General features: G+C 35.9%; 1 long non-coding RNA gene across 4 annotated transcripts in view; it reads left to right on the top strand.

Moving 5' to 3' along the window:
- LOC131401207 (uncharacterized) overlaps positions 1 to 20899 on the top strand; it is a 131028-nt gene that overhangs the window by 45745 nt on the left and 64384 nt on the right. The window lies entirely within an intron of this gene.

The raw sequence follows: 20899 nt of genomic DNA, 5'->3' as shown, positions 1-20899 counted from the left end.
GAGACATCCTCTCCTAGAAATATCTAACACTCTAGAACTCTCCTTATTTTTAGCCTCTAATATATATATTATTTTTGTCTTCCATGGTGATGCTAACTCTAATATAATAAAAAGTACATATTTGGCCTTTGTCCCAGTTTCCTGGCATAGAACTTGTAAAACTTTTGGAATTTTCTGAGTGGTAGAAGTTTCTTTTCTGATTGATAACAAACTCTTTTCTATCATATCTGAGTTTATGCTAATTAGATAGCTTCTGGATAGGGACTGGTTGTCAGGGAAACCAACCACATGATTTGAGGACTGAAACTTTCAGTCCCACCTCCTAATCTTGGGGAGAGGAGAGAGACTAGAGATTATATTCAATCACCAATGGCCAATTATTTATTCAATCATTCCTATGCAATGAAATTTTGATAAAATCTCTTCAAGAACAAAGTTTACTAAGATTCCAGGTTGGTGGAGAGGACATGGAAGCTGTGTACACACCCTCATACCTTGTCCTATACATCTCTTCCATTTGGTTGTTCTTGAGTTGTATTCTTTATAATAAAACTGTAATCATTAAGTACAGCACTTTCTTGAGTTCTGTGAGTCATTATAGGGAATTATAAAACCTAAGGAGTGGTCATGGGAACAATCAAATTTGTAGCTGGTAGGTCAGAAGTACAGGCAGTCCTAGAACTTATGACTAGCATCTGAAGTGTGATCAGTCTTGTGGTGCTGAGCCCTTAAACCTGTGGAGTCTGATGCTCACTCTAGGCAGCTAGTGTCAGATTGAAGTGAATTGTTGTACACCCAGTTGGTGTCAGAGAATTGGAGACTTGATTGTTTAGAAAACCAAGCACTAGCTAATATGAGACAAATACTCTAGCTAACTAATTAATGTAATAGTTTTTAATTTTCATATTACAAATTCAAATTTATGAAACACTTGATGGCAGACTTTTACTTTTAGTCAATTCAGAGTAAATTGAGCCAATTCAGATTTTTTTGAAGTTGATTTATTACTTTCCTCCCAGAGTTACATCTGTCATATATTATCAGATTAAAAACACCAACAATTGTAAGATGCACCATTATTTTAAGTATCACTAGGGGAAAAATGCTAAAAATTAAACACAATGCTATCCTATCACAACTTTTTATACTTATTTTAAAAGGTTTTTAGATTCAATTAGATTTAATTTTTATCATATATCACTCATACATAAATTAACAAGGAAAATACAAGCAAAATAATTTGGTCATGGTAACTCAAAAACTCCTTTCCATTTTACAGTCCGAATCTTCTTGTTCACATTTTATGTCAGAATGATAAAGATTTATTTTTTTTCATTTGATATTCTCCTTGCCATCAAGAGCTTTGTTAATGCATCATTTCTTAGAAGAATCCATAAAAAGAATACAAGTATTAGTTTTGGGCCTTTATGCCAGCTTTAAAAAAATATAGAGCTAGATCACTTTGATTCCAACTTTAGGAATTTTGCTAAATAATTTGGTATACCACCTCTCTAATTCCCTCCCCACTAATATTTGGTTCCTAAAGGTTAAAACACTTCACTATGAGGTAAAAACATTTCAGCATGGTCTCTAAGCCTTTGACATCCATTCCACATGTGTTGGTGAGGCTGATGCTTTTGATGTAAGCACAGTTTAGGCTATGATGACTACATTACAATTGCCACCTGGACAACACCAATTGTGAAATATCTTTGATTACAAGCTACATCTCAATTTTTGATATGTAAAAATGTGAGGGGGCCAGCCTCGTAGCATAACGGTTAAGTTCACATGCTCCACTTGAGTGGCCCGGGGTTCGCAGGTTTGGATCCTGGGTGCTGACTGACACATCGCTTGTCAAGCCATGCTGTGGCGGTGTCCCATATAAAGTAGAGAAAGATGGGCACGCATGTTAGCCCATGACCAATCTTCCTCCGCAAAAAGAAGAGGATCGGAATCAGATGTTAGCTCAGGGCTAATCTTCCTAAAAAAAACTGTGAGAAAAATTGCATCTTAGAATCCACGAAAATTCAAAGACGTCTATCACAATAGCAAGATATCCATCGTGATGATGACGAGGTTTGAAGGAATAATTATACAGTCAACTATTTTTCATGGCAAAGCTGCCTAGAACCCCATAGTTTCTTCATGTCTCTGATAAAATACTTTAAAGTATCTGCAACTATTTTCTCTTTCTTCTCTTTGAAGTAACTTCTCCATCTCTCTTGGAGGAAACACAAAATGTTTGGATATTCATCCTGTAGATTCTGGGGAAATTCCATGTCTTTTTCTCAAGCCATTTTATCTTAAACAAGCCAAAAAACATTTCTACTATATTTCTTGTTCTGCTCTGCATTGGAGGATGCCGCAATACTTGGAAACTTTTGTAGGCTTTACTCAAAAATAAGACAAATACCTTTTACTCGAGAATCTCACAGACAGAGGCAGTTTCTAATGCTCCTCTACCAAATCTTCACATGGAGAGTGGGAGGGCATAGCATCGTTTATCAAGGACACATACTAACAACCTTATACTCCTCTTCTTTCACTTATCTAGAGAAATTTTCTCTTTTGAAGCAATAACACTCACTTATATGATAATGATTTCTTCAAAATCTATTTTTAAGCCAAAATTTTCAGCAAAGTGCTCCAGAGCCTTGCCTTTCGATACTCAAAATCACAGATTTTGATATCCTGAAATATGTTTTTCTGAAACTATTATCCATGTCTCAAATCTTATTTATTTGTCTTTGCATTCCTAATGTAAAAACATACCTTAATATAAATGACAATAGGTTACCTATGCTATTACCCCAATAACATCCAGAAACAAGAAACATCTTGATTGTGTATAAGAATATTATCCTATCCTACTAATCTTGTCTAATATTGATTTGAACCATGTGAAATTGCTGTTTTTGTAGGCCCAAACTGGCAAAACCCAGCGATTTCATATGATTCAACTCAACATTGTAACTTAACCATTAGTACCACAGTTAAGAAAATGAATCCTATTTTTAACATGGCTTTCCTGGAAATCCTACCTTGTTATATTGGTAATGGGAATTTAAGATCCAGAATAAGGATGAGAGAGGTTTTCTTGAGTATAATCAAGGATTTACAGCATCCCTCAAACTCCAACATGTAGTTGTGGGTTGCCTACACAGTCTTTTTTCATCTTCCCTATGTTTATTCATGCTTATAGATCAAAAAATATCAGTATAATTCCTGAAAACTGTGTTTCAGTTGGAACTGGCTCCCACTTCTGCTTCAGTCACAGCACTACTTTTAAAAATCTATTCAACATTAAATTTTCAAGCTAGTTTTATTTTGAAGAAAAATTTCCACTTCTAAAAATATTTCTTTTTTAAAAAAAAGGAAAAGAAGCTTGTACAAGAAAGGAACTTATATGGACTCTGTTGTCATATAAGTCCAGAGTGAGTAAGTAACTTGCCTAAAGGAATAAGGACATTCAATTAGTCAGTTGGAAAATGGGGACTGATAATCAGTTCTCTTTATTCTTACTTAATGGCTCATTCCAGTATCCAAGAATAAGAATAGTTCTTTGAGCTATAGGAAGATTATTGACAATTGAGGAGATTGAAAGCATACCGAAAAAGTGTATTAAATATAGTATGAATCCTGCCTGAATTCATTGGCTAATTTAAGTTCCACCACTTGTTACATTTCCAAGAACCCCAATCCACAGTGACTTTATTAGTCAGCTATTAGATATAATGCTATGTAACAAACCATTCCCAAGTGTTACCCTTCTTCCTTCTCCAGCTTTTCAGAATCTCTTTCTCTCTCTGTCTGCCTCTTTGTCTCTCTCTCTCTCATTCCCTATTAGCAGTGGCTCACCAAAATAAACATTTATTCTCAAAATCATAGAGGTCTGTTGTTTGGCTGATCCAGGCTGGGCTCAGCTGGGTGGCTATTCTTCAGACTAGACAGCCCTGTTTAAGGTTGTGGTACCAGAATCAGGGTGGATTGGATTCAGGTTGTGGATTGAATGCAGGTTTGGGTTTGGAATCAGGTTGTAGATTTTGAATTGAGGTCTGCTTGATATGTCTCTTAGTTTCCTTGGGCCAGCAACTACCCATGACATGTTCTTGTCATGGTGAAAGGAAACAATGCAAGAATCCAAGTGAAACTGTGTAAGCATATTTAAGGATTTTGCTTATATCCCATATGCTAACATCTCATTGGCCAATATAAATCACTTAGCTAAGCCCAATATCAATGGGCTGGAGAAGTATTCTCCACTGACAGTGGGAGAAGAGTTAGTTACATGTCAAATGGTATAAATCTATAATCCCATCACAGAGAAATAAAAACCTAGGATCAATAGCCCACTTTATCACAGATCTCTTTATTTTTTAAAGATCCCATAATCTTTCTTTGTTTTAGTTCTATATTGCATAATATGCTCACTCATCTTTTAAAAAATAATAGGCATTCAAGGTCATACCTCAGCCAATGTGTGGTAGAAATGAGAATAAACCAAAGTCTCTGATTCCAAAGTTGGTGATCATAACTACTATGATATAGTGTCACTTTTGTCAACAAATCATAAACTCTTTGAAAATTTTAACTTCTCTTATAACTAGCATAATATTTTGCAAAGAGAATTAACACAATGAATACTTGTTGATAGCTTTAAATTCCATTTGAACCACTAGATACTGGAATACAGACTCTGTGTATTGGTCAGTATCCATTTAGCAAATACCTACTATATCAATTACTTAAAGAGAGAATATAATGTAAAGAAATGCTAACACGTGTTAAACTGTAAAGGCAAAAGAAGGACACTGGGGTATCACAAAGGTAATAACTGCAGGGAGTAGCACTCCTACCACTCCCATAGATCAGGAAACAGAATGAAATGTTTGAAATTATTAAAACCTAGAGGCTTGGAGGAGTGTCCTCATGAAGCTGGGATTAGACTGTGGAGGATTGGTTGATACTTAGCTGTGCTGGTACTTCTGAAAGAGCTCAATAAGCCTGATTACAGAAATGTGAAAACAGCAACTTGGAACCAATTTGATGTTACTACAATCAGTGCCACTGCCAGGGTGGAAAATATTGCTCTGGTATTTGGAAGCAAAACAAGTATTACCCTTCTTCCTTCTCCAGCTTTTCAGAATCTCTTTCTCTCTCTGTCTGCCTCTTTGTCTCTCTCTCTCATTCCCTATTAGCAGTGAATATAAAGGAACCAGCTGGCAATGAAGAAATGTTTGCCGAGACTCAGCCCCAGCATCAGAATACACAATATAGAAGTGTGGGTTTGAAACTGAGAGATGACATTTTAATTATCCTTCCTTCTGACTCAAAAACACGCCATATTTCTTTTAATTATAATGTAAAAGTTATGAGATTTTTATTTTTAAAAGTCTATCACAACAAGTAATGTAAATGTAAAGTAATTACTTTGTTTGAGGAAGTGCTAACTCCTGAGATTGAAAGAATAGCTTATTATTAAAATTAAATTTTAAAATTTAGTGCAAATTGATATTAATACTCTTTCATAATTTTTTTTAAAGAACTATGTACTTTACCACTGCCCTCTGCTGGAGTCATTATCAGAGCACAATAAATATAGGGGATTGGGACACCCTTAAATTTGGGGTACCATAAATACCAAAGGCTGCAATGCTGCACTGTGGGTATAATAAACAGGAACTTATAATAAACAGGAAAATATTTCAATTCACATGAAGACTCTATCTTCTTGTCTTTGGAATGACCATGGGCAAATCTTTTATGAGGAAATCCTTCTCTGCTCAATTATGATGACTGCAAAATTATGCTTCTGAATTAAATGAAATGAATGTATTGTCTTTATTGTAAATAAAACTTTTTTGTTTTAAAACAACAACAAAAAAAGTGAATCCTTCATTTTCTTTTGGTCCTATTCATTGGTATGATAAATAATTCCGAAAGGCTGAAGATGACACAGGTATGTTTTATCATTATTTTAGAGCTATTCTCTGATTATTTATGACTATATTCCGGTAGCCATAAAACAGATGCTAATCGGTGAATTCAATAAAACATCAACCAAATTCTCTGGAAAAGGCATTAAATAACTAAATTACATTTAACAGCTGTACAATTCAAGAGATTTAGCTATCTAAAACTGTTACATTCCTGTAGAAAAGAAGTAAGACAGAACTGTGGCCATGCTAGAATTTCTTGACAGGCTTTGGAGATAATTGAAACAGTCTTTTCTGTCATTTTGTAAAAGATGTTTGACTCTTCAAGTAAATTCAGAATTCAAATGGTGTTTGGAAGGGTTTTAAGGGATAAGTAAAATGTCATACCTGTGTGATCTGTGTGTGTACTCCCTTTTCCCCCTAAAGATAGTGAGTATAATTTTCTGGAAGAAAAAAAAACAATAAAAATAACTGTAAGTAAGTTGGCATGATTTTGTGAAAACAACTCTTCTGAGAAATGTAAATGAAAATAACTTTTATGCCCTGAAGGCTAAAATATCATATAAAACCAGACTTACTGAAGAATCTAAAGAATTAATTCAGCCTGAGTCAGGTACCTTGTTTGGATATAGGCTTCATATCCAAATCAGTCATTTATAATCAGTGACTCAAACTGTGGCCCCGAATTAAACTTTGTTGTATTTCTACCAATCTCTTATGGTTTTATCAAAGTTATTCACAAAAACTATCCATAGTAATTCTGGCACACACATTTTAGATTATTATGAATTGACTAAATAGAAAATAAGCATTAATATACTCATATTTGTCTGACTTTTTTATATATCACATTCTTCTTCTTTAATAATTGGCCAACTGCTGTCTCTTTCAAAGCATCTCTGAAGTATTCCACTTATTCTTCACTCCTTTGACGTGATAACTAAACCTCATAATCCTGAGGTTCCATTCATGGCAATTATATTAAACATTCTTGACTAGTTATAACGTCTTTTCAGTGCTTCTCAAAATTTAATGTACATACAAATCCCCTGGAAATCTTGGTAAATTACAGATCCTGATTCAGGAGTTTGAGATAAAACCTGAGTTTTTTTTATTTCTAACATGTTTCAATGTTATGTTAATGTTGCTGGCTATAGAACCTCACTTTGGGTAGCAAGACATTTGAGATTCTGATTCCAGATTCTGTCTTTCACTTTTTTAATATTTTCTAGGCCATAGCATACATACATTCCTAAAATTTACTCTTGTACTTGCATGTACTCAATCTCTCTCATACACACATTCATACACACATAATTGGGATTACTAAATTGTTTTCTATTCCTGTGAAATCAAACCTTATCCAGACCTCATTAACCTATATATACAGATAAGCACCACAGTAAAAGTAATAAGCCCAGTGTCGCTGGCTTTTGGCCCCACCTATTCACACAGGATAGTAACCTATTAACTGTCCCACAAGTATTTCTGGAGTTTACAAAATTGTATAATATGCGTACAAGGAAGTCTATTTCTACAGAGTATTGCTTCTGCTCAATTCAATCTTTTTTTTTTAAATTTTTTGTTTATTGCAGCAACATTGGTTTATAACATTGTATAAATTTCAGGTGTACATCATTATACTTCTAATTCTGCATAGATTATATCATGTTCACCACCCAAATACTAATTACAACCAATCACCACACACATGTACTGAATTATCCCTTTCACCCTCCTCCCTCCCCCCTTTCCCTCCAGTAACCACCAATCCAATCTCTGTCTCTATGTGTTTGTTTATTGTTGTTATTATCTACTACTTAATGAAGGAAATCATACGGTATTTGACGTTATCCCTCTGGCTTATTTCACTTTGCATAATACCTTCAATGTCCATTCATGTTGTCACAAATGGCTGGATTTCATCGTTTCTTATGGCTGAGTAGTATTCCATTGTGTATATATACCACATCTTCTTTACCCATTCGTCCCTTGATGGGCACTTAGGTTGCTTCCAAGTCTTGGCTATTGTGAATAATGCTGCAATGAACACACGGGTGCATGTATCTTTACGCATTGGTGTTTTCAAGTTCTTCGGATTAAATACCCAGCAGTGGAATAGCTGGATCATATGGTAGTTCTATCCTTGATTTTTTGAGGAATCTCCATGCTGGTTTTCTGTTGTGGCTGCACCAGTTTGCTCTCCCACCAGCAGTGTATGAGTTCAATTCTCTCCACATCCTCTCCAACACATGTTTCATGATTGTTAATTACAGCCATTCTGACGGGCATGAGGTGATATCTCATTGTAGTTTTGATTTGCATTTCCCTGATAGTTAGTGATTTTGAACATCTTTTCATGTGTCTGTTGGCCATCTGTATATCTTCTTTGGAGAAATGTCTGTTCAGGTCTTTTGCCCATTTTTTAATTGGGTTGGTAGTTTTTTTGTTGTTGAGATGCATGAGTTCTTTATATATTTTGGAGATTAAGCCCTTATCAGATGTATGGTTTGCAAATATCTTCTCCCAATTGTTAGGTTGTCTTTTCATTTTGTTGATGGCTTCCTTTGCTGTGCAGAAGCTTTTTAGTTTGATGTAGTCCCATTTGTTTATTTTTTCTATTGTTTCTCTTGCCTGGTCAGACATGGTGCTTGAAAATATGTTGCTAAGACCGATGTCAAAGAGCGTACTGCCTATGTTTTCTTCTAGAGTTTCATAGTTTCAGGTCTTACATTCAAGTCTGTAATCCATTTTGAGTTAATTTTTGTGTATGATGTAAGGTAAGGGTCTACTTTCATTTTTTTGTATGTGGCTATCCAGTTTTCCCAACACCATTTGTTGAAGAGACTTTCTTTTCCACATTGTATGTTCTTGGCTCCTTTGTCGAAGATTAGCTGTCCATAGATGTGTGGGTTTATTTCTGGGCTTTCGATTCTATTCCATTGATCTGTGTGTCTGTTTTTGTGCCAGTACCATGCTGTTTTAGTTACTATAGCTTTGTAGTCTATTTTGAAATCAGGGAGTGTGATACCTCCAGCTTTGTTCTTTTTTCTCAGGATTCCTTTAGCTATTCGGGGTTATTTGTTGTTCCATATAAATTTTAGGATTCTTTGTTCTATTTCTGTGAAAAATGTTGTTGGAACTTTGATAGGGATTGCATTGAATCTATAGATTGCTTTAGGAAGTATGGACATCTTAACTATGCTAATTCTTCCAATCCAAGAGCACAGAATATCTTTCCATTTCTTTGTGTCTTCTTCAATTTCTTTCAGCAATGTTTTATAGTTTTCCGTGTACAGCTCTTTCACCTCTTTGGTTAAGTTTATTCCTAGGTATTTTATTATTTTTGTTGCAATTGTAAATGAGATGGTATTCTTAATTTCTCTTTCTGCTACTTGGTTGTTAGTGTATAGAAATGCAACTGATTTTTGTATGTTGATTTTGTATCCTGCAACTTTACCATATTCGTTTATTACTTCTAAAAGTTTTCTGGTGTATTCTTTAGGGTTTTCTATATATAAAATCATGTCATCTGCAAATAGTGACAGTTTCACTTCTTCCTTTCCAATTTGGATCCCTTTTATTTCTTTCTCTTGCCTGATTGCACTCTGGCTAGGACTTCCAGTACTATGTTAAATAGGAGTGGTGACAGCGGGCATCCTTGTCTGGTTCCTGTTCTTAGAGGGAGAGCTTTCAGTTTTTCACCATTGAGGATGATATGAGCTGTGGGTTTCTCATATATGATCTTTATTATGTTGAGGTACTTTCCTTCTATACCCATTTTATTCAAAGTTTTTATCATAAACGGATGCTGTATATTGTCAAATGCTTTCTCTGCATCTATTGATGATCATGTGATTTTTATTCTTCATTTTATTAATGTGGTGTATCACGTTGATTGATTTGCCAATGTTAAACCATCCCTGCATACCTGGAATAAATCCCACTTGATCATGGTGTATAATCTTTTTAACGTATTGTTGTATGCGATTTGCTAGTATTTTGCTGAGGATTTTTGCATCGATGTTCATCAGTGATATTGGCCTGTAATTTTCTTTTTTTGCATTGTCCTTGTCTAGATTTCGTATCAGGGTAATGTTGGCTTCATAGAATGAGTTAGGGAGCTTCCCCCCCTCCTCAATTTTTTGGAAGAGTTTGAGAAGGATAGGTATTAAGTCTTCTTTGAATGTTTGGTAGAATTCACCAGGGAAGCCGTCTGGTCCCCAACTTTTATTTTTGGGGAGGTTTGTGATTACTGTTTCGATCTCCTTACTGGTGATTGGTCTATTCAAATTCTCTACTTCTTCTTGATCCAGTTTTTGAAGGTTGTATGATTCTAAGAATTTATCCATTTCTTCCAGATTGTTGAATTTGTTGGCAGATAGCTTTTCATAGTATTCTCGTATAATCATTTGTATTTCTGAGGTGTCTGTTGTAACCTCTCCTCTTTCATTTCTGATTTTACTTATTTGTGCCTTCTCTCTTTTTTTCTTGGTGAGTCTAGCTAAAGGTTTGTCAATTTTGTTGATCTTTTCAAAGAACTAGCTCTTGCTTTTATTAATTTTTTCTATTTTTTTTGGTCTCTATTTCATTTATTTCTGCTCTGATTTTTATTATTTCCCTTCCTCTACTGATTTTGGGCTTTGTTTGTTCTTCTTTTTCCAGTTCCTTTAGGTGCATTGTTAGATTGTTTATTTGAAATTTTTCTTGTTTGTTGAGATAGCCCTGTATGGCTATAAACTTCCCTCTTAGAAACGCTTTTGCTGTATCCCATAAATTCTGGCATGTATTTTCATTTTCATTTGTCTCCAGGTATTTTTTAATTTCTTCTTTGATTTCTTCGTTGACCTAGTCATTGTTCAGTATCATTTTGTTTAATCTCCACGTATTTGTGGCTTTTCTGATTTTCTTCCTATAGTTGATTTCTAGTTTCATACCATTGTGGTCAGAAAAGATGCTTGGTATTATTTCAATCTTCTTAAATTTATGGAGACTTGTTTTGTGGCCTAATATGTGATCAATCCTGGAGAATGTTCCATGGGAATTTGAAAAGAACGTGTATTCTTTCGTTTTTGGATGGAATGTTCTGTATATATCTACTAGGTCCATCTGTTCTAGTGTATTATTTAAGGCCAATGTCTCCTTATTTTTCTTCTGTTTGGATGATCTATCCGTTGGTGTAAGTGGAGTGTTAAAGTCCCCTACTATTATTGTGTTACTGTCTATTTCTCTTTTTATGTCTGTTAATAATTGCTTTATATATTTAGGTGCACCTACATGGGTGCGTAGATATTTACAAGTGTTATATCCTCTTGTTGGATTGTTCCCTTGATCATTATGTAATGCCCTTCTTTGTCTCTTTTTACAGTTTTTGTTTTAAAGTCTATTTTGTCTGATATGAGTACTGTTACCCCAGCTTTCTTTTCATTGCCATTTGGGTGGAGTATGATTTTCCATCCTTTCACTTTCAGTTTGTGAGTGTCTTTAGGTCTGAAGTGTGTCTCTTGTATGCAGCATATATGTGGGTCGTGTTTTTTCATCCAATCAGCCACCCTATGCCTTTTAATTGGAGCATTTTGTCCAGTGACGTTTAAAGTAGCTACTGGTAGGTATGTACTTACTGCCATTTTTTAACTTTTCTTTTTTTTTCTCAGTGTTTTTGTAGTCCTTTTCTGTTCTTTTATCTTCTATACAGAATTGATGGTCACCTTAGTTTGACCTCTGTCTGAAAGCTGTACTCTTTAACTCCCTTCCTCCCTCCTTTTATGTTTTTGATATCATATCTAACCTCTTTTTTGTGCATTTGTATCCATTACGTTCTTATCATGGAAATAGATAATTTTTCCCATTTGTGGTCTTCTCTTTTCCCCTTAAATCAGTCCCTTTAACATTTCTTGTAGCACTGGTTTCTTGTTAACAAACTCTTTTAATTTTTGCTTGTCTGGGAAATTTTTGATCTCTCCTTCCATTTTGAATGATAACCTTGCTGGGTAGAGTATTCTTGGCTGTAAGTTTTTTCCTTTTAGCACTTTGAATATATCGTGCCACTCTCTTCTAGCCTGTAAGGTTCCTGCTGAGATGTCAGCTGATAGCCTTATGGGGTTTCCTTTGTATGTAACTTGACATTCTCTTGTGGCTTTTAGGATTCTCTCTTTATCTTTAATTCTGGACATTTTGATTATGATGTGTCTTGGTGTGGGCCTCTTTGGGTTTATCTTGTTTGGGGTTCTCTGTGCTTCCTGTACCTGGATGTCTGTTTCCTTCCTTAGGTTAGGGAAGTTTTCATCTATTATTTCTTGAAATAGATTCTCTGCCCCCTTGTCTCGCTCTACTCCTTCCGGGACACCTATAACACCGATGTTAGTGGGCTTGATGTTGTCCCAGAGGTCCCTTAGACTGTCCTCACTCTTTTTAATTCTTTTCTCTTTTGCCTGTTGAGCTGGGGTAATTTCTTCTAGTCTTTAGTCCAGCTCACAGATCTGTTCTTCTGTATCCTACACTGCTTTTGAGTCCCTCTAATGAATTTTTCATTTCCAGTGTTGTAGTCTTCACTTCTGATTGGTTCTTTTTTATATCTTCCATTTCTTTGTTGACTTTCTCACTGAGTTCATTTATTCTTCTCCCCAGATCAGTGAGCATCCTTAACACTCTTAGTTTGAACTCTCTGTCGGGTAGGTTGCTCATTTCTGTTTCACTTAGTTCCTTTTCTGGGGTTTTGTCCTCTTCCCTTACTTGGAATGTATTCTTTTGCCTCCTCATTTTGCCTCTTTCCCTGTGCTTGTGTCTATGTATTAGGTAGGTCAGCTATGTCTCCTGCTCTTGGATAGGTGACCTTATGTAAGTGATGCCTTAGGAGGCTTCCAGTGTGCTTCCCTCAGTTCTCAATGTTCCAGGGGTGACACTTATGTGGGCTACATGTGTCCTTCTGTTGTGGCCTGTTTGCTCTCCCTGTAGGTGCCCAGGGAGGCCGAGTTATGCTCCTGACCAGCTGTTGTAATGCTCAGCTGCTTGTAGTTGTTGTGGGCCCTTCAGTCTCTTTATCAGGTGTGGGGAGCCCCAGCACAGTTGGCTGCAACTTCTAATACTACATTTGTGTTGCAATATTTCTTTTAAGTGAGTAGGCTCCCAGTGTGGCAGGTTGTTAGGCTCAGGGCCTTACAGTTGCTAGCTATAAGCCTCTAGCTTATTAGGTCTCTTGTCAGCTCTCTGAGGATTGCATCTGGGTGAGGCTGGCCTCAGGCACAGGAGCACCCAATTGTTTCAGGCTTTGGAAGGTGGGGCAAACACCCTATGTGGGTCTTTGAGAAGCACAAGTCTTCTGCAGCTGACAAGCCCTGCCGCCCACAGGTCCACACACACAGTCAACACAGTCCTGCCCCGTGTGCGCACCCCGACATTCTGAAGCGGACCCAGTTTCTCCTCGACGGGAGCCCCACACACTCTGCCACTGCCCCACACTCTCCACCCTCTCCTTGTGCACGCCCTGCCCCACTCAAGTCGGCTCAATTGCCAGGCTGCAGGGATCCAGTCACCAATCTTTGGAGGCCCACAAGTTGCCTGAGGGCTTGTTGTTGGGTGAGGCCAGTCTCTAGGGTGGGCTGCCTGCCCTGGCTGAGCCGGATTAAATCGGTGCTCTAGCGGGTGGGGCAGACACTGGGCTAGCATGCCCCAGGGAGAACTCCAATGGCGTCTGTATCAGCATCCCCACACCAGGCCACATCAATGGCCGTCACCAATGTCCCAGTCCCTGGAGAGGTCTCATCCCTCACCGAGATGCACTCAGGGCCCTATTAGGTGAGTCTCTTTTCACCATGGCACTGTGCACCTTTTTTTCTGGTGATTTTAGGATGCTTTCTGAAACGGGTGAGTTTGCGCACAGGGCCTTTAAGATCCGGTTTTAGTTTCTTTGTGAACCAGCTTTTCTGGGGGTACTCCCCAATGTTTTAGTAGCATGCAAAGTCAGATATTATGCCACTCGTCTCAATTGTGCTGGATCCACAAAATACCCACAGCGGGGGCGCTCCTGACTCAGGGCCCCGCGCCTCCAGGGAGGCTGCGTACCTGTGAGCTGCTCCCTGGCGGCCGTGATGTGCTGCTGCTGTGAAGGTGGCGTTTTCCCTCTCCAGAAGGGAGTTTCTGGCTCTTCCACCTCAATTAGGATTGTCCGTTGTTGCAGGAGTTCCTCTTATCCAGTTTTCAGTTCTGTCTCAGGGGTAATTTTCCACGAGTAGTTGTAAATTGGCTGTGTCCATGGGAGGAGGTGAGTTCAGAGTCTGCCTACGCCGCCTTCTTGACTTCTCTCTCCTGCTCAATTCATTCTTGATGAATATCTATCTGTTGGTCATCATTATCTCTTGCTGCCCTGAAGCAATCGTGTCTTCAAGATGAAAAACCCACAGTGTCCCATGTTGCACTACAGAGATGTCCCTCTTTTCTTTTTTGCATAAAAAGTATTAGAGTGGCCCCATGGTATTTCTAGTTTTATCCCTGTATTTCATAGAAGTTTTAGTGTTAGATGACTATCAGTTTTGGCTTAGAGTATTCTTAAACTCTGGAGAATTTGTCCCTAAGTCTAATAGGGAATTGGGCAGAGAAACTAAGCCACGTGGCAAATAATATGATGTACTCATAATGTCCCCCTAATAATGATAATAAAGGCTTGTTATTTGATCAGGATAGTGATACCTAGTTGCTCTTCCATAAAAATATATATCCCAGGATGATCCTTAACACCTTTACTCAAATGGACTTCTATCCACCATTTGGCTAGCAGTCCCCCAGACAAACCCACACAACAGTGAATCTCAGGCCATGAGCAATCTGGCATCAGAAGTTAAAATTAAAATTAGAACCACTTGTTCTTTTGATACCAATTTACTACCTTCAAAATGATGGACTCAGTGCTGTCTCCTTCAAAATATCTCTGAACTTTTTCTTGACTTGTTCTTTATTGCTTCAGCATGCTTACTAATCCATTCATTATCTTGATATCACTTTCATGATAATTAAATTAGTTTTTAAATATGGATTATTTCCCTTCTTTGTCTTTTATTCTTTTTTTTAATAGTGGGTAGCACTCATAACTGTCTTTATTACACATGCTTTTATTTTTTTGTTGAGATATCATTGACATTCCATTGTGTAAGTTTAAGTTGTTGATTTGATACATTTATATATCACAATTTGATTATCATCGTAGCATTAGCTAACACCTCTATCATATCACACAATTATCATTTCTTTTTTGTGATGAGACCAATTAAGATCTAGTCTCTTAGTAACTTTGAAGTTTATAATACAGTATTGTTAACTATAAACACTATGCTTTCCGTTAGATCTCCAGGAATTATTTATCTACTAGTTGCAAGCTTGTCCACTTAAAAAACATCTCCCCAATTCCAACATACCCCTAGTCCCTAGTAACCACCATTCTACTCTCAGTTTTTATGATTTTGGATTTTTTATATTCCACATGTAAATGATATCACACGGTACTTGTCTTTTTCTGTCTGACTTTTCTAACTTAGCATAATGTCCTCAAGGTCCATCCATGTTGTTGCAAATGGCGAGACGTCCTTCTTTCTCATGGCTGAATAATATTGCATTGTATTTATATACCACATCTTCTTTATTCATTCATCTCTTGATGAACACTTTGGTTGTTTCCATGTCTTAGCTGTTGTCAATAATGCTGCAATAAACACGGGAGTATGGATATCTCTTTGATATTCTGTTTTTATTTCCTTTAGATATGTACCAGAAGTGGAAATATTTGATCAGATAGTACTTCTACATTTAATTTTTTTAAGGAAACTCCATGCTGTTTTCCATAGAGGCTAAACTAATTTACATTCCATCAACAGTGTACAAGGGTTCTCTTTTCTCCACATCCTCACCAACACTTACCTCTTGTCTTCTTGACAATAGCCATTCTAACAGGTGTGAGGTAATATCTCATTGTGGTTTTCATTTGCGTTTCCTTAGTAATTAGTGATGTTGAACATCTTTTCATGTACTGTTGGCCATTTGAATACCTTCTTTGGAAAAATGCCCAGTTTTAAATCAAATTGTTTGATTTTTGGTATTAAGTTGTATGAGTTCCTTGTATATTTTGGTATTTATTCCTTACGGGATATGTGGTTTACAAATGTTTTCTTCCATTCCACAAGCTGCCTTTTCATTTTATTGATGGTTTCCTTGGTTGCAGAAGGTTTTTAGTTTGAGTAGTTCCACTTATTGATTTTTGCATTGTTGCTTGTGCTTTTGGTGTCACGTCTAAAAAAGTTATCATTAAGAACAATGTTGTGAAATAATAGAAAATATATGTCTCTACCCTCGCTTCTGGAACAGAGCTCCAGACACCCTTGTAATTTCCTAAGTGATAAGAGCATTAGTAGGATCTTTTTTTCTAATATTTGATCTTTGACCCCAGTTCAAACCCTGACACAGGGTTTCTGAAACTCTTGTAATTTTGTGGGTGATAGGAGCATCTTTTGTTCTAAGGAGGCAACTCTGGGTGGGGTCCTGGATGGCTCTTGGATGGGGGATGGTCACCAGAAAGACCAAGCCATGATTTCAGCCCCACCTCCCTTTCTCCAGAGAGAGGGGAGGGGCTGTAAAAGAAGCTAATGATTGATCATGCCTATGTGATTAATCCTCTATAAAAATTCCAAAAATATAGGGCTCAAAGAGCTTCTAGGTCAATGAGCATATCCGCATACTGGGAAGGTGATGCACCCCAACTCCATGAGGACAGAAGTTCCTGGGCTCTGAACACTCCCAGATCTTGCCCTACATATCTCTTCATTTGGTTGTTCATCTATATCCTTTATCATAACCTTTAATAAACTGGTAAATGTAAGAAGTGTTTCCCTGAGTTCTGTGAGCCACTCTAGCAAATAATCAAATCCAAGTCAGAGGAGGTCATGGGAACCTCCAATTTGTTGCCAAGTTGGACAAAAATTGTGGGTAACTTGGGAACCTACTACATGTGATTGACATCTGAAGTGGGGGAGCAGTCTCATGGGACTGAGTCCTTAAGCTGCAGGATCTGATGTTGTCTCCAGGTAGATAGTATCAGAATTGAGTTAAATTGAAGGGCAGCCTCCTTGTGTCACAGAATTGTTTGGTGTGGGGAAATAAATGCACACATCTTGTGTCAGAATTGTTGTGAATGTGATAGTAATGTGAAAGTAAAGGAGAAACACAGGAGGAAGATTGAAATGAGTTTTTCTAACTTAAATATCAAGCAAATTTTCCCTATGTTTTCTTCTAGGCGTTTGATGGTATTAGGTCTTTAATCCAATTTGAGTTAATTTTTGTGAATGGTTTAAGCTAGGGTTCCAATTTCATTTTTCTGCATGTGATTATCCAGTTTTCCCCAGGTCTTTTGTGAAAGACATTATCCTTTTTCCATTAAGCGTTCTTGGCTCCTTTCTCAAATATTAGTTGATTGTATATGCAGGGATTTATTTCTGGGCTCTCTATTCTATTTCATTGGTGCATGTATTTATTTTCATGCCAATATGATACTGTTTTAATTATTGTAGCTTTGTAGTATATATAGTTTGAAATCAAAAGGTATCATAGCTCCAGCTTTGTTCTTGCTCAGGATTGCTTCAGCTATTCAGGGTCTATTTTGGTTCCGTAGTAATTTTAGACCTTTTCTATTTCTGTAAAAAATGCAACTGGAAATTGATAACAATTGCAGTGAATCTATATATGGTTTTGGGTAGTATGGACATTTTAATATATTAATTCTTCTGATCCATGAACACAAGGATATCTTTCCATTTGTGTCTTCAATTTCGTTCATCAAAGTCTTGTAGTTTTCATTGTACAGATCTTTCACTTCCTTGGTTAAATTTGTTTCTAAGTATTTTATTGTTATTGGTGGTATCGTAAATGGGATAGTTTCCTTTATTTCTTTTTCAGATGTTTTGTTATTAGTGTATAGGAACACAACTTATTTTCTGCGGTTAATTTTACATCCTGCAACTTACTGAATTTGTTCATTAGCTCTAACAGTTTTTTGGTTGAGTCTTCAGGATTTTCTATATATAAGATCACATCATCTGCAAATGATGGCAAATTTACTTCTTCCTTTCTTGTGTGGGTGCCTTTTATATCTTTGTCTTCCCTAATTGCTCTGGCTAGGACTTCCAGTACTATGTCGAATAAGAATGATGAGAATTGACACACTTGTTTTGTTACTAATCTTAGAGGAAAAACTTAAGTTTTCACCATCAAGTCTGATGTTAGCTGTGAGTTTGTCATATATGGCCTTTACTATGTTGAAGTATGTTCCTTCTATACACAATTTGTTGAGGATTTTTATCAGGAAAGGATGTTATATTTTGTCAAATGCTTTTTCTGCATCTATTGAGATGATCATATAATTTTTATCTTTCATCTTATTAGTGTAGTGTATTACATTTATTGATTTGCATACGTTGAACCATCCTTGCATCCCAGGGATAAATCCCACTTGATCCTGATGTATAATCTTTTAATATGTTGTTTTGCTAATATTTTGTTTAGAGTTTTTGCGTTTATATTCATCAGGAATATTGACCTGTAATTTTCTTTTCTTGTAGTGTCTTTATCTGGCTTTAGTATCAGGGTAATGCTGGCCTCGTAAAATGAATTTGGAGGTGTTCCTTCCTCTTCAATTTTTTTTGGAAGATTTTGTGAAGCATTGGCATTAATTCTTCCTTAAATGTTTGGCAGAATTTGCCAGTGAAATCATCTTGTCCTGGGCTTTTCTGTGCTGAGAGTTTTTTGATTACTTATCTAATCTTCTTACTCATTATTGATCTGTTCAGATTTTCTATTTCTTCCTGATTCCGTCTTGGTAGATTGTATGTTTCTAGGAACTCATCCATTTCTTCTAGGTTATCCAATTTGTTGGCATAGAATTGTTCATAGTAGTCTCCTATCACCCTACGTATTTCTATTGTATCAGTTGTAATGTCCTCTCTTTCATTTTTGATTTTGTTTATTTGAGTCTTCTCTCTTTTTTTCTTAGTCTAGGTAAAGGTTTGTTAATTTTGCTTATCTTTTTGAAAAACCATCTCTTAGTTTTCATTTTTTTTTATTGTTTTTCTGATCTCCATTTCATTTATTTCTGCCCTGATCTTTGTTGTTTCCTTTTTTTCTGCTAGCTTTGGGCTTAATTTGTTCTTTTTATAGTTCTTTGAAGCATACAGTTCTTTTCTTATTCAATAATTTTTTATATTATTGAAAACAGAATACACACTTGCACACACAGACACAAACAATTCCTATTTGCTGGAAAGGTTTGAAAAATGCTTGCTGACTGAACAGCAGTGAAATGATGTGATATAGATGCTGAAATTTTATTGGGCTAGTAATTCTTTATAAAATTCCAGAAATCACAAGTGTGATCATAGGCATAAATATGATAAGCTCTGTTATATTCTAGAAATAATATAATAGTTGGACTTGGCTTAAAGTGGTAGCTATAATAAAGCTCTGTACAAGATGCTGATGTTCACTAAATATCTGATAAGTTAAATGGTGAGCACTGTGTTCCATAGAAGTTTTTTGTCTTTAACATATATAATAGTTCTACTCTTTGTAGTAATCAACTCAGAGTTGCAACAGTGTCGTTCTATTTAGTCCTTTCTGTGAATAACTTTTCCTTTCCTTGCAATACTATCTATAAAGAAAATGGAAATAAATTCAGGACATTGATATTTCACCCTCTCCTTCGCCTTACCGCTTGATTCCCCCATGCTGTTTATGTTTCTAGACTCATGGTTCATCATTCCTTATTTTGTAAAAACACCCCTACTGTGTTTCAATTGAAAGTGAACAGTTTATTTCCTGGCTTGAAGAAAGTTACATTGTATTTTAATTCAGAATTACGGTGTTATTTCAAATTACAGGTGCAAAAATGGTAGGGGAAAACTTTGTTGCCTGAATCAATGTGAGATGTCACTTTGTGGAACATATTATGTTTTAATTGCATATTTTAGAACATACTTTTTGTTTATACCATTTAAACATATATTTCACTGATGTTAAACCTTAACACATTGTTTCTGATATTATTCATGTGGATAAGAAAATTTTGAAAATACTTATCTTTACATCATATTCTCTTCAATTTCAAATTGCACAGGCATAGTTCTCAGTATATGATATCAATTTTTTGAATTAGAAATTATTGCATCATCACAGATTTAGATAAGGTAGCATTCTACACAGGAACAATATAAAATTGACTTTGCTGAGAAAATACAAAAAATATTCTATTTAAATGTGAACTTAGGAAAGAGTAATTCTTGATACGTTTTTTCTACAGACTTCAGTTTTTTTCTTATTTTAGATGTTTAGAACTTTCCATGTAGCTCCTTCATATTTGAAATAAAGAAATGGGAACTCCAGCAGACCCTTGATATTTGTGTTCAATAAGTCTGGAGACTTTTGTGAGTAGACCAGTTCATTAATATTATTAATAATATTAGCATATAAGATCTCCCACAAAATAAAGTTATTGAAAGATTTGAGCAGTATGTTCAGATCATTTTTATTAAATTCTTCTATGATGAACAGAAAAAACTTGATTATTTCTCTTTGAGTTCTTCATTGTAGACATATTTTCATTCTGTACAAAATTTAATTTTAGATATATTATCTCCATGATACTTACTTATCTGTAAAAAATGACTGTTTTGTTACACTGTAATAATTTGCTTGTTTAAATCATGAATACTACTGTTGGGCTTTCATTTCAGTATTTTTGTCCAAGCAACAAATTTTCCAACATATCCAGGAAGATAATGTAAACGTCAAACAAAGTAAAACCAAACATTATTGAATTGTACACGCCAAGCAAGCATTTATATTCACTAATTAACTAAGATGTTCACTTCAATACACTTATTTGATATCACTTAGAGTGAAGTTTGTGATTCAGTAAACATTTAAAAAAT

Source organism: Diceros bicornis, chromosome X (genome assembly GCF_020826845.1).
Source record: "Diceros bicornis minor isolate mBicDic1 chromosome X, mDicBic1.mat.cur, whole genome shotgun sequence".
NCBI lineage: Eukaryota > Metazoa > Chordata > Mammalia > Perissodactyla > Rhinocerotidae > Diceros > Diceros bicornis.
Note: the sequence above shows the minus strand (reverse complement) of the source record. Positions and strands in the feature narration are given on the sequence as shown.